This window comes from Callithrix jacchus, chromosome X (genome assembly GCF_049354715.1).
Source record: "Callithrix jacchus isolate 240 chromosome X, calJac240_pri, whole genome shotgun sequence".
Classification (NCBI taxonomy): Eukaryota; Metazoa; Chordata; class Mammalia; order Primates; family Cebidae; genus Callithrix; species Callithrix jacchus.
In genome coordinates this window covers 146707205-146720675 of record NC_133524.1, presented here as the reverse complement: position 1 = coordinate 146720675, position 13471 = coordinate 146707205, and the positions used below count along the sequence as shown (strand labels likewise).

The 13471-nt window shown below is 54.6% G+C and overlaps 1 protein-coding gene across 41 annotated transcripts in view; it reads right to left on the bottom strand.

The window, feature by feature from the left end:
* MAMLD1 (mastermind like domain containing 1) overlaps window positions 1-13471 on the bottom strand; it is a 566578-nt gene that overhangs the window by 136102 nt on the left and 417005 nt on the right. For 30 of the 41 annotated variants that reach the window (XM_078364352.1, XM_078364350.1, XM_078364348.1 and 27 more), the window contains 4 exons: window positions 5052-5198; window positions 4727-4836; window positions 4194-4263; window positions 3338-3407 (listed from right to left, as the gene is read on the bottom strand). The gene's annotated coding sequence lies outside the window, so the exon portion shown is untranslated. Of the gene's footprint in view, window positions 1-2694; window positions 2948-3337; window positions 3408-3508; window positions 3774-4193; window positions 4264-4726; window positions 4860-5051; window positions 5199-13471 lie in introns of those variants that run through there. The other 11 variants (XM_078364369.1, XM_078364362.1, XM_035287779.3 and 8 more) reach the window with 4 other exon arrangements.

The following is a 13471-nucleotide window of genomic DNA, read 5'->3' as shown; positions in this document are numbered from 1 at the left end:
AAGATATGTAAAAAGGCACAAATAAAACGTCGACATCAGATTAAATGGAAGTGGGAGAGGTGGAGGCAGCCAGAAAGGGGGTGGAATCTGACTTCGCTTGGGAGACCCACCAGCCTGAGCTTGGGCCCTGCCCACTCTCCTTATTTGTCACTTTTTTCTTTTCAGTATTCCCTTCCCCAACAAACTCCACGAGAGAAACAGAGTGCTTTGGGGCACAGGGGCGGAGCAGGCCGATAGAATGGCGAAAGGTTACTTCTAACATTGTATTTGACATTCCTCAGCCCAAGCCCTGGTTCTCGAAAGTTTTAGGGGGGCAGGTAGAAGAGGTAAGGACCCGCTAAATCGTCAATCTCCGTAAAGCTGGCGGCTTAGTGCCAGACCATGAGTTAGGTGCAGAAGCAGCAGGCCAACGTGCGGTCCAGAGGGGCACGCTCATCCTCACTGCCCGCCCAGGCTACAGGAACCCCGGAGGTGGCGGCTCCCACTGCCCCCGTGCCTCCAAACAAAGGGCGCTCGGAGAGTTTGAGCCCCTGAGTGTGGCGGGGCGGAGGGTGTAGCGGGAGGGGGCGAGAAGAAATGCAGCGTGTAGCCAGACGCGAGTGGCCGAAGCCTCCGAGCCGCTGCCGCAGTCTCAGCCACCGGCGGGCGCGACAGCTGCCCTGAGCTCCGGCGGCGAGGGGCGCCCGCTGCAAAGCGAAACCAAGGAAAGGGCGCCCCCTATGCCGGAGCCCCGCGAGCGCAACGGCGAGTCGCGTCTCCCCACCCCGCCGAGCGCTTGCCGCCTAGGGCCTCTGCGCGTGCCCGCCCGCTTGCAGTGCAGTCGACTGGGCCGTCCCGGCCGCCGGGATTTAGGGTGTCTAGGGCAGACCGGCTGGGCGTGCAGCGAGGGCCCGGGAGCTGGGGCTTCGGGAGCCTTCCTGGGTTCCCACAGAGGGTTCCTGAAACACAGCCCCCTCCCCCATCGCCTACACTTGCCCTCCTGTCCCGAGCGGCTCGAAGCCACTTGGAGACAGCGGCCCCCGCCCCCTGCCTCTGCGTCCCTTTCCCCTTCCCTCTCTCCAGCCTCCTGGGAAACAAAGGGGCTTTTTATAAAGCGGATTGTTGGCGGCGGCGGCGGTGGTGGGAGGGAGGGGGGATCTATAAAGACAAGAAGAGGTGGGAGGGAGGGAAGGAAAGAAGCTGCGCGGCCTCCAGGGGCCCAGAGCTGCGGTGGCGGCCGGGAAGCCCCAGCGAGTGCACGGTCGACCCCGCCCGGCCGGTGGGCACTCGGGCGGTAACCCACGCCTGCCAAGAGCTGGGCCGCGCTTCTGCGGTGCCGCCCGCCGGCTCACCGCAACCGGGGAACACAATTCCCCAGCCGGGGGCCAGGGCCGCACAGTTCCCTCCGGTGTCTACCCGGGGAGACCCAGGCCCTCTTCCCAGCCAACTCTTTCAAAATTGGTCAGCTTCAGGGACACTTTGCGCCTTTGTTCCAGCGCAGCCGCCTCTAGTAAGCTCGGCTCGCTGGCCCTCGCAGACAATATCCCGGAGCCGGCCTCGGTTTGCTTACCGGTGAACAGCACGTTCGCCGTGGGGGCGGCGCCCCCGGGGGGCACCGTGTTGCCAAACAACAACGACAAGCCACCCCAGCAAACGGTGGGTCCTTCTCCCCACGTCCCCCAGCCACCTTGTGCTCCCGCCTGCTCACACACACCCACACTCGGGGTGCCCGGGTCAGCCGCACCCAGCTGCAGGAGAGCGGCGGGAGTGAATGCCCCAGCCTGAGGCGCGTGTTTGCCCAGGTTCCGATGGCTTCAGGGCCGAGCTTTCTGGCCCGCTAATCCTATTAGTGTCTGCTCAATCCGAATTTAATCACGGATCAGAATCAGACGACATCTCCAGCTTTCCAGGAGGCTTCGGACACACTGCATTGGGACGGAGCCTGGCGAAGCCAACTGACCGAGAAAAGTATTTGGCGGCGCTCCGGGGGGCTTTCCGCCCGCGCTAGCCGGCGCCCGGCGCGGAGCTCTGTCGTCTCTCGGATGCTGGGGAACGTGGAGCGCGGACTCTGACGCAGGGGTGCCGGCGCTGCTCCGCAGGAACCCAGTTGGGGCTGTTTCGAGAGCACCAGCTCAGCTCCAGGCTGCTCTCCCCAGGAGTTGGCAGGAGAAGGAGTGCAGGGCAGCGGGTTCGGCGCGCACACTCCACACTCTCGCTCCGAGGCGGCAAACAGCGCTGGGGTGGGGGAATCCTTCACCCAGCGGCCACTGCCTACTGGCCTGGGCGCTGGGAGCTGGCATGTGAAGGCACCGTCACCGGTGACACCCAGGCTGCAAGGGGCTCGGGGGTGCTGGGACAGAGTGGTAGCCTCCTGGTAGCCCCGTGTAGCCCCATGAGCCCGCGCAGCTTGCGCCCTTCTACCTTTCCTCCCCGGTACGTGGCTGCCCTCGCCGGATTTCAGACGCCAGATGGGCGCTGAGCCAAATACCGTGGTCTCCGGCGTTTCGGCTGCGCCCAGCACTGCCGGGTCGTTCTAGAAGGGGGCGGCCGCCCGCAGCGCCAGGTGGGCCGTGTGCTCAGAGCAAACTTTAGGGTCTACCGGCTCGAAGCATCCCAGGACCCGATCCTCAGCGATGGGGACCATAACTGGAGGACAGAAGTGTACCCCGGACCCCCCAGAACATTCGGACCTCCTGCGCTCGCCCTCAGCCTTACCGTGGTGCAGAGCTCCGGCGCGGCGGGCGCAGTGTCCGAGGGGCGGGCAGCCGCCGGCGCAGGCAGCCTAGCCTCAGGCGGCCGCCTAGTAACCCAGCCCGGTTGCAGATCACCCCCTGGCTAGCGGCCGGTGCCCCCGCGCCCGCCCGCCGCCGGCCACTTCAGCTCGCGGCCAAGTTCATGCTGGCGGCGCTGCAGTGGCGGCCTCAATCTGCTCTCTCCATTCCCACCGCCCGGCTCCGCGCCGCGCGCCCGGAAGGTGGAGTTTCGGGGGTTTAAGTTACTGATAGGCATTTCTCACTGCTGTGTCACTCGGGGAGGAGGAGACACGCACGCCGCACACTCACACACCCTCACACTCACGGCGACAAGCGGCTCCGGCCTTAAAGGGGAAGCCGCGCTGCCCTGCCCGCGACCCCGCCAGCCTCAAGCCTGGAAACTCTGGGTTTCCACGCCGGGATGGGGCCGCGGGCAGCCAAAGCAGTGCGGCCGCCCAAGGGGCCTCCCAGGCCCTCCCACCAGTCTTTAGAGGAGAAAGCGGCCGCAGACTGGTTTCGCTGTGGCTGCTTCATTTCTCCAGTCGACTCCAACCAGGGCAGCTGGGGAGGGATCGGAGGGGCGAAAAGGGCCCCGGTGCACTCACCTTTGTTGCTTCGCACTCAGTGGAGGCTGGTCGTTGCCCTCGGCGTCAGGTGGCTCGGCCAGTCGGCGCACTGGTGGGAAGAGGCGACAGCAGGGTTACCGGAGCGCCTCCAGCAGACAGAGCCCGCCCCCGAGGGCCGCAAGCGGGGCCCAGCGCGCTTGGGAAACCCACACGCCGAAGGTGGACTTTCCGCGTCTGGGGAGAGCGAGCTGGTGAGACGTCAGTGGTCGGGACACATGAAGAGCTAGCACGGAGAGCTGAAAGCCAGCGCTCACCAGTAACAGGGCGAGAGAGCGCTCAGGACCGGGAGACCAAGAGAGACAGGAGACTGTAGGAGACACAGAGAAGGCAGGGACTGCGAGACAGATACCGAGAGAGGCACCAGCGGAGATAGAGAGGTAGAGACACGATGGAGGGAGAGGAGAGGAGAGGAGGGGAGAGGAGAGGAGGGGAGGGGAGGGAAGAGGAGGGTAGAGGAGAGGAGAGGAGGGGAGAGGAGAGGAGAGGAGGGGAGAGGAGAGGAGAGGAGGGGAGAGGAGAGGAGGGGAGAGGAGAGGAGAGGAGCGGAGGGGAGGGGAGGGGAGGGGAGGGGAGGGGAGGGAAGGGGAGGGGAGGGAAGAGGATGGGATAGGAGTGGAGAGGAGGGGAGAGAATGGGAGAGGAGAGGGACCAGAGAACAAGAGAGCGTGCAAGAGGAATGACAGATCCCCAGAGGACGCTGAAGTGTCACAGTGACGGGAACCTCATCGCAAAGTAGCCTATTCAGCCCCCTCCCGCTTCCAGTTTTCACCAGAGCCTGACCTTAGGGCTAGCGGCCAGGCTCTTCTCCTCCCTTCGCCCGGGAAGGGGCACTCACCTGCAGTGGGTGGCTGCTGGGTGGGTAGTGCCAGTCCCTCCGCCCACGCATCCGCTCTCCAGCTCTCGCCCTGATGGCCAAACAGACCCGCTGTGGCGGCACCGGGGACCAGGGCTCTCAGGTGGCAGTTAGTGAACTGCACCCGCCACCATCCCGGCCGAGTGCCCCACTCCCCACTTCCCAGTTCCCCACCCTCGGCGCGGACGCTGTCGGCGTCGCCCGCCAGTGCGCTTAGCCCAGAGTCCAGGCTCCCTGGCCAGTCTCCAGTTCCACTGGGCCAGGGCACGCGATGCTCCCACCCAAGCTGGGCTGGACTGGCTCCCTCTGCAGTTATCTATCCCAAGACGGACACCTGCGGCTTCTGCAGAAACATAGGTTCCTTGGGAACTGCCGGGCGGACCAGCGCACCCTGTCCACCCTATGCCCTGGTGCTGAGTCCAGCGACTCCCCTCCCAACTCTCCCACCTCCCCCACCTCCCGGTACTTGGCTGCACCCCTTCTCCAGGGTCCCCTCCCCGAGTACATTTCCTAACCTGGACTTCTCCAGCGATGGCAGCTGCAGAGGCTGGGCACAGCCTGGGAACGCCGCGTCTGCTCCGACAGCAGCAGCCCTCAGCTCCTGTCCGCACCTCTGAGTAGCAACCTGTCACCAACACATCTGGTCACGCTCAGCGGAGCCGCAGGCCACGAATAAAGGGATGGGCCCGCCGCCCACTCGGCCCCTCCTTCCCTCCACGCCCACGCTCTCGGCCCTCGGAAAGCGCTGGGGCCCCCTCCGAGAACTCAACGAGATCCCTTCGTGGGCTACGTAGGCGTAATGAGGCTGGGCGATTGCCTCCTAGCGTTTCACGAAGTTACCTGAAGGAAGAGCAGCGTCCAGGCCCAATCGCGAGAGATTCAGCACTGCCGGGGTGCGCCTGGCCCAGTGGGGCGAGGCTGGGGGTACACAGCTCGGCAAGGCAGTTGTGAAGGAATCCACCTTGTCTGGGTCCAGTCCTGTCTGCTCTGGAAAGGGCAAGCAACCAGAAGAGGTTATTGCTCTCTGGTGACTGAACCTTACCTTAAAGGCCCTGCTGCCAGAGAGTCATCTCAGGGCTGCCAGTGGCCGGGTAGAACTGCGAGAGTGTGGGGATCCGTTGAAGGAAATCTGATTAAACAAAGCTGAATGGAGAACGGCCATGGCTATCACAGAGCATTGGCAGGATGCTTTTAAAATTCTATCTGCAACCTCAAAGTGCACTAGCCAAGGAGACGGAAGGTGGATTTCTGTTCCCAGCACCTCCACTCAACCCTCAGATCACTTGTTATCATCTTCCTCAGTTGGGCAAGTGATGCCCATTCTCCCAGAGTATCCTGCGAAGCCTGTAATATCACAGCTGCACGTCTGTGCGATGGCTAACTGCCTGCTTGCCACCACCACCTGGATGGCCACTAGAAATCACAAACTCCATATAACCTGCTGAACTGAGTTTCTGATCATCCCCCAAATGTGTCGTGCCCATAGTCTGCCACCTCAGTTCATGGCTACTCCATCCTTCATGTTGCCCAGGCTGAAGGCCCTGGAATTCTCCCTAATTCTTCTCTCTTGCTTACACTCCACAGTCAGTCCAGCAGACAGTTCTGTCCTCTGCATCACCAAAACGTATCCACAATGTCACTCTTTTCTGCTCATCCATTGCTTCCCCCGCTTCCAGCCACCAGCCTCTCCCCCCCAGAATTACTCCAGTAGCTGCCACACAGACTGCCCTCATTCCTCCCTCCCTTCAACCCTCTCCTTGCAGTCTATTCCCAATTTCTATGCCAAACCCCACGGTGACTCCTCATTGCACTCAAAGTAGAACTGAAGTGCTTCTAGTGGCCTCTGGGGCCCTTCAGGCACGTCCCCCCCCCCCATCTCAATGACGTCATCTTCCCTCCACTCACTCTGCTCCAGACACACAGACCTCCCAACTCGTCCTCAACACATAGATACATTCCTGCTTTACTTAAGATCTTTGGTTTAGCTGTTCCCTTGGGCTGGAATTCACTTCCCCCAGATATCTATGGGCTGGCTCCCTCATTTCCTTTAGTCTTGAACAAATGTCACCTGGGCACCCTATGTAACTTTTCAAAGCCCCACGCCCATCTCTGGCACTTCCTCTCCCCTTCCCAGCTTTGTTTTCTCTTTAGTGCTTACCAGTACCTGACCTCTTCTATACGTTAGATCCCAAGAGGGCAGCGGTCAGCGTCTGTTTTGTTCACTGCTGTCTTCCCAGCTCCCAGCACGATGCCTGGCATGGAGTATCTATTCAATAAATGTTAGTAGATTCTGCTTTCCTGGAACTTCTCAGGAAACTCTGGGGGCCACTGGACCATACACACCCACTGGGAAAGGGGCCCATGGATGTCATTACATTTGAAGGTAATTCATGACCTAAACAAAGGTTAAGAAGGCTGGAGCGCAGGCAAAGAGCTTTGTGTTAGCGACACAAAACCAGCCTCAGGTCATGTCACCAAGGGACACTGTAGTCCACATGATTGGTGGCAGTCTTACAGCTGGCCACAGAGGTACACAGTGATTCCTACAGTTACTGGTGGAAAGAGGTTTCCTTGTGGTTGTCACCTAGGATATCCCAAGATTGACGGAAAAATGATAGAGGAGGCCAGAGACAGAGGCTGAGTGAAGGCTTTCTCCTCACTGAGTAGACTGGTTCTGAGAGCCAGGGCCCTTTTGCCACCCAAAATGCAAGACCAAGTCTGGAGCTCAGCAGCACATCTTCCTCCATTAATGTAGGCCTAGCCTGTGCTTTACTTGCACAACCTGTGCCCCCAGTGAGGTGTTGATCATCATCTCCGTATTCCAGATGAGGGAATCAGGCACTCAGAGAGGTGGAGGCATGTGTCTCGGGGCACACAGCCCAAGAGTGGTAGAGCAGTAAAGCAATTGGGCCTCAAAGCTTGGGCCATTTCCACCTGCTATGTGACTATCGATGTTTAGTGTGTGCCGTCCTGGCCTGTGGGTCCAGGCAAGGAAAAGAATACCATGGGGTCTCAAGGAGCTGTCCTTCTCCTACGGGAACTCCTGGTGCTTTTGCTGAGTGGTGGCTAAACAAAAAGCTGGACTTAAGCTGCTGGAGTCCAGAGATACCATGCTAAGGCTAATATGAGCCCTGTCTTCGGTTTGACCCAAACCTGGAGCTCAGTGGATTTGAAAAATAAAATCACCAGCCACCTGTCATTTATAGTCATATTCCTGTGAACAGATGCCAAGTTTTCCCAAGTTCATCTGACAAATGTTGGAGCTTAACTGGGAAGCCTCTGGAATTCTGGGCATGACCTGCACAGGTAGGGGCCCATGGAGAACATACATGCTGACTGGAAAGAGGAAACACACATCCAGTGGCTCTATTTCTCATTACTCCCATGCTCAAAAGCCTCCTGGGGCTTCCTACGGCTGACAGCACTAAATCCCAACATCTCAGCTTGATATGCAAGGCCCTCCATAGTGAGCACAAGTCTCTATTAACTTCTAGATTCTTTTGGTGCTTTCACACATGCTTCTGGGCCTCCAGCCTGGCTGGACTGCTTACTGGACACCTAACCATTCCTGGTTCTTCCCACTTCTGCCCCTTTGCTCATATATTTCCCACGCCAGCACTCCTGTCAAAATCTTGCCTGGGCTGAGCACAGTGGATCACACTTGTAATCCCAGCACTTTGGGAGGCCAAGGAAGAAGAATCGTTTGAGCCAAGGAGTTTGAGTCCAGCCTGGGCAAGAGAGTGAGACTCCCATATCTATTTTTTTACAAAGTCCTGCCTGCCCATCAAGGTTCATCTCAAAGGCCTCCTCCTCAGTGTAGCTCGTCCTGAGTCCCATCACAGCACAGGTACCTTCCCTCCCTTGGCCATCCTCAGTCCTAGCTGTCCTTTTCTGACACCATATGCCTTTGTCCTCAGCTCTGCCTTGTTCCACAGTTTAACAGTGCCTTTTGGGGTTTCCCCAAAGCCTCCCTGATACACTCATGGCTAATCCTCAGTTGCAGTGTGTGTGGGGGGGGTGTGGGAGGGTATTCAGGGTACACCTCTGGATGGCAGAATATGGATCCAGAGAGAGGAAGTGAGGTGATGGATGTGGCCAGCACCTTCTGGCACCCCCACTTCCCCTCTGATGCTCAGAGGCCATTGGCTATGCCCAACTGGAGGTTACCACCTCCACCTGCTCCCTTGGCTCCCAGACCCCTGCAGCCATGCCTTACTCAGCCAGACAGATGCCCTCAGCAAAGCCAGAGACCCCAGTCCCTCAGCAAAGCCAAAGACCCCCACCCCCCAGGCTCTTGAGCTCCAGGCTCCTGGGGCATTGGCTCACGGCTTGTGGACTCCTCATCTGCATAGAGTCCTAACCCCAGGGAACCTGAGTTCTTTGACACAGAATGCTGGAGGCCACAACCAACAGAAACACAGGAATGAGGATGGACAAGTGCCCTTGGGGAGGCCCAGGGTGGTGACTACCCCATGCAGAGGAAGTGCGGGGAACTTGATCTGGAAGGCAGAAGGCACTGGTGTACACCAAGGTTCTGTTGGCTCCCAGCTGTACAACTTCTTGAGCCTCATGGGTCTCATTTGCAAAATGGAGTCATAGTAGTATCGGCCTTATTGGTATATAGTCAGGGTTTTGGTTCTCTCATGGACAGAACCACCCTTGTCAAGGTGTCTACTGCATCAGTCATTAGCCCGCAGAGAAGAGGATGCTGTTATGATTCTTATCCTACATACCCTAAAAGACAAGAGGCACAAATGAAAAGTATTCAGACAAAAGCTCAGGTCTTGCAGGTAAGTTCAAACACCTTGTACTATTGTACACTCTGCAAGCACTTGATATGTCTGGCAAAAAAGGATGAGTCTGTGCCAGGTGAGGATGCAGACTGGGGCACTCATAGAGGACGCATTGGAATTTTTACCCTGGTGGGGCAGAGGAAAGCCACTGGGAAACCAGTTGACTTATTTATTTTTGTAGTGTTCTTAAACAATTTTAATATTCTTCCGGATGTTGAAGAAACACAATAGAAACAAATGGGAAATTGTTAAAATATTGATTGCAATTTCCTGACGACTTCATTGATTTAAAACATAGGAACCTTTAAGAAAAAAAAGCCCTCATTAGCAAGCAAGCAGTTAATTAAGGGCCTGTAGAATGCCTTGCATTGATTTCACCATGAAGCCAGAAAACTGTGGCTACAAGTCAATTTTCCCTCCATAGCTTCTTACTTACCATGAATGCTGTTTCCAAAATGCCATAGGTAATGCTACCAAAGCCTAGATAAGGATGGGAAGTGGTCATTTAAACGAAGATGGATAAACAATTTAGGGAATTAACGTAAAACCAGATGGCTGCCAGTTTCCCGTTTGCACCATGCATGGGACTGAAAGACATTGTCAAAGCTCTTATATAGAAAAACGTATGCAGATGGCATGCTAATTATTACTCTTCGTGCAATGACATTATTTCCCAACAGAAGAGGCACAACTCAGGCCCCACATGGGAAGAGGATCTATCTGATGTTCTAGGACCCTTCAGAACATTTGTAATTGTATGACTTAAGAAACCAAAACAACACAACTCTGGCCTATGGCTGTCCTAGCAACCATCTAGGCCGCTGCTGCACCATCACCACAACCATTCAAAAGGTTGATATGACCTAATGCCAGGAAACCAGCTAGGCCCCCCTCGGGCAGGCACACTCTCCAGGACATCTGGAGACAACCAGACAATGTGCTTCAGGTGACCTGGGTTTGGAAAACACAATTATATAAACAATAAAATCAGACCCTGTGCTTCACATCTATGAGCTCGATGAAGCCTTGCAAAAACAAATTTCAGGGCTAAGCAAACTGAGGCTCAGAGAGGTTAAGCAATTTTTCTGAGATCACACAGTTACTCACTGTGGAACCAAAATGTGGATGTCCTAGGCAGTCTGGAACTGAGTGGCCTCAAGAGTATCCTATTAACCTAAAGCTCAGCAGGGAGGAGGGAAGTAACAAGCCCTTTGCACATGGCTAGCTCTGTGCCTGCTGCTTTGCTAGCTGGCTTGCATCACCTTGTGAGAAAGGACGGTTACATTTTCAGAAATCTTGTCAACCTGTTGATGACACATTGGTAGCCCAAAATTGGCAATGGTGGGGGTAGGCATACCTCCAAAATGGGCAAAAGCAAAAATCAGGGCTGTTAAACAGTTATCAACATACCATTGCACCGCAGGTGTTAGAGTCAGACCACCTGGTCCAAATTCTGACCCCAGCACTTACTGCGTGGCATGGGGCAAGTTTCCTAGTTTGTAAAATGGGAGATAACAATGGTGCCCACCTCATCAGGTTGTTGCAATCATTCATTAATCCATGTAAATTGCCTAGCACCGCATAAACAATCAATTCACATTCATTGTTGTAAACATAAGTACACTGCAAGTACTACTGCTGCTGTCATTATTAGCATCATTATTTAGGCAGCCATCCACTTCCATCTAGAGTACAGCAACCATGTCCTAAGTAGTCTCCTTTCCTCCAATCTTGTCCTCTCCAATACATCCTCCTCACATCCACTAGGGTAAATTTCCCAAATACAGATCCTTCCTTGCTTAAACTATTTCCTTGGCTCCCTCTAACCCTGAGGGCTAAAGTCCCACCTCCTTTGCTTAGGATATATGGTCTACCTCATCTGACCCTTCTCTAAAATACCAAAATCTGTTATAGTTTGTTAGGGCTGCCATAACAAACTACCACAACCTCGGGGACTTAAACAACAGACGTTTCTTGCCTCACAGTTCTAGAAATCGAGGTGTGTCCGCAGGGTTGGTTTCTTTTGAGAGCTGTGAGGGAAGGATCTGTCTTAGGCCTTTCATCTTGGCTTTCGATGGCCATCTTCTCCTTGTGTGTCTTCACATTGTCTTCCTTCCATGCATACCTCTATATCCAAATTTCTCTCTTTCATAAAGAATATCAGTGATATTGAATTAGGGCCCCACCCTACCACAATATAACCTCATCTTAACTAATTTCATCTGCAATGACCCTATTTCCAGATAAGGTCACATTTTGAGATACTGGAGGTTGAGATTTCAACATACAAATTTGGTGGGAGGACACAATTCAGCCAGTAACAGACTGGCACTCCATCTCCACATCCCCGAAAACCTTAGCCTATTCCAGCGCCAACTCTCAGTCCATAATCTTATCTAAATGTCATTTACATTAGATGCAGGTGAGACTGAGGGTATAATTCATCCCGGAGCAATGTTCCTCTTCATCTGTGTATCTGTGAAACCATGCAACAAGTTCTCTGCTTCCAAAATGTCATGGTGGAACAGGCCTAAGATCGACATTCCCATTCCAAGAAGGAGGAAATGGAAGGGAAAAGGAGTCATGGGTCCTGGGAAAGTCTGAAACCTAGCAGCACAAATTCCATTTGATTTTAAGGCTTGAGGATAATACTCTTTGGCTTGATGCTCTGTCCTCTGGGTTTGCCCCCCCAGCCTCTCCAAAGATAACTCATGTGGTGGACAGAGCAAACAAGTCATTGTTCTGAAAAACACTGTTCTTTCACACCTCCATGCTGTGTACACGTTGTTCCCTTCAGGCAGCAGGAGGCCCTCCTTTCCCCATCACTTGGGTACTCCTCTGAAGTCCTTGTCTGTGAGGCCCGCTTGGAGTCCCTCCTCTCTGATGTCCAGGAAACGGGGCTGCCCCATTTGTGAAAAGCCCCTCTAGCATCTGTTGCCACCTTGGCTTGTAACTGTTGATTTACCCATTTTTTCAGTAGACTACGAAATACTTGATTTTAGCCACAAGCTCTGATTTTTAGCACATCTTCGCAGAATGGGATTGGGCCTTTTCTGAATACCTGCTGTGTGCAGAGCATTGAACTTGGGCTGTATACTCTTGGGGAGAGAAGAGGCAAGACAAACTCTCACATTCATCCTTAGAGACCATGTATGTACCACACTTGAGAGCTATAAGGGGCTTAGCAGCAGGTGCCGACACCTGACTTATTAACTCATTGATTGGATCATCACACCAGCTCTGTGAGCTATGACACAGGGTAGTGTAAAGGCAAGCAATCAGGAACCAGCCTGCTTTGAATCCAGGCTTTGGCTCTTAACCAGCTATGTGACCTTGAGCAGCTTACTTACCCACTTTGTGCTTCAGTTTCCTTATCTGAAAACTGGGAGTAGCAGTGGCACTTACCTCATAGGTTGGTATGAGGATTCAGTCAGTTAACATCTTTCAGATGGTAGCTATTATTCAGATATAGCCAGGGTCTAACTAGGTATCCTAGAATCCGCTGCTGCTGCTGGAAAATGCTTGCTGAGGGCCAAGCATGCTTATCTGCTGAGCGACAGCACTGGGCAAAATAAGATAAATCCTAAGGGTCCCTCCAGCTCTCCAGTGAAGTGCTCCTGTCCTGTATGTGAAATGACTTCAGTGCACCAACAAGCAACAGGTATATAACTACAAATAAATATGTGCATGTGGGGACAGGGTAAGCCCCTGAAAAGCTAGTGATGCCCTGTTTCAAGTGGTGGCAGACCCATGAACAAGGTCCTGGGTTCTTGGCTCCATCCTGCAAGTGGCCCACTATGGGACCTGGGACAAGCTCCTTTCCCTTTCTGGGCTTGAGTTTCTGGCTCTATCACAAGCTTTGATCTCCCATTTCTAGGATTTTGCAGGGAGCTCCCCTCATCTGCCCTGGCAACCAGGAGACCAGTCCTGGGCTGCGGGTGGTCACCAGCTGTGTTGGAGCTGTAGCTGTACCTCCAACACCCTGCCTCGCAGCCCCGTAGCATATCTGCCAGCAGGAAAACCCTGCTCCCTGAAGGACTGAGTGTAGATGCCACTCAGTGAAATTAGAGTAACAAAACCAAAGAAAGAAAGGCAAGGATGTGGCTTGCTGCTTTTCTCTGTAAGCTAGGGTGTGTATTCCCAGGCCCTTTCTCCTAAACTCAAAAGCAGGTGAGGCTAGAGGTGCTTTGCTCCCTGAGTGCATTCTGTCTGGGTACTTCATTACTCCCTTAATTCCTCAGGAACTGGGATGTAGGCCCCTCTCGCCCCTGGGACACTGCTCAAGGTGCTTCCAAGGTGGTACTATATGGGGAATTACGGTACTAGGCAGTTGCCAGGAGGAAGAGAGTGTATGCCTTACAAGGGACTGAAATGTCCCTGCTGTTCAGAGAAAGGAGATTCACAGAATAAGTCAAAATCGATGCCTTTTGCAGCAGTCAAATTTCCATCTCATTGCTGTGTGCTGGA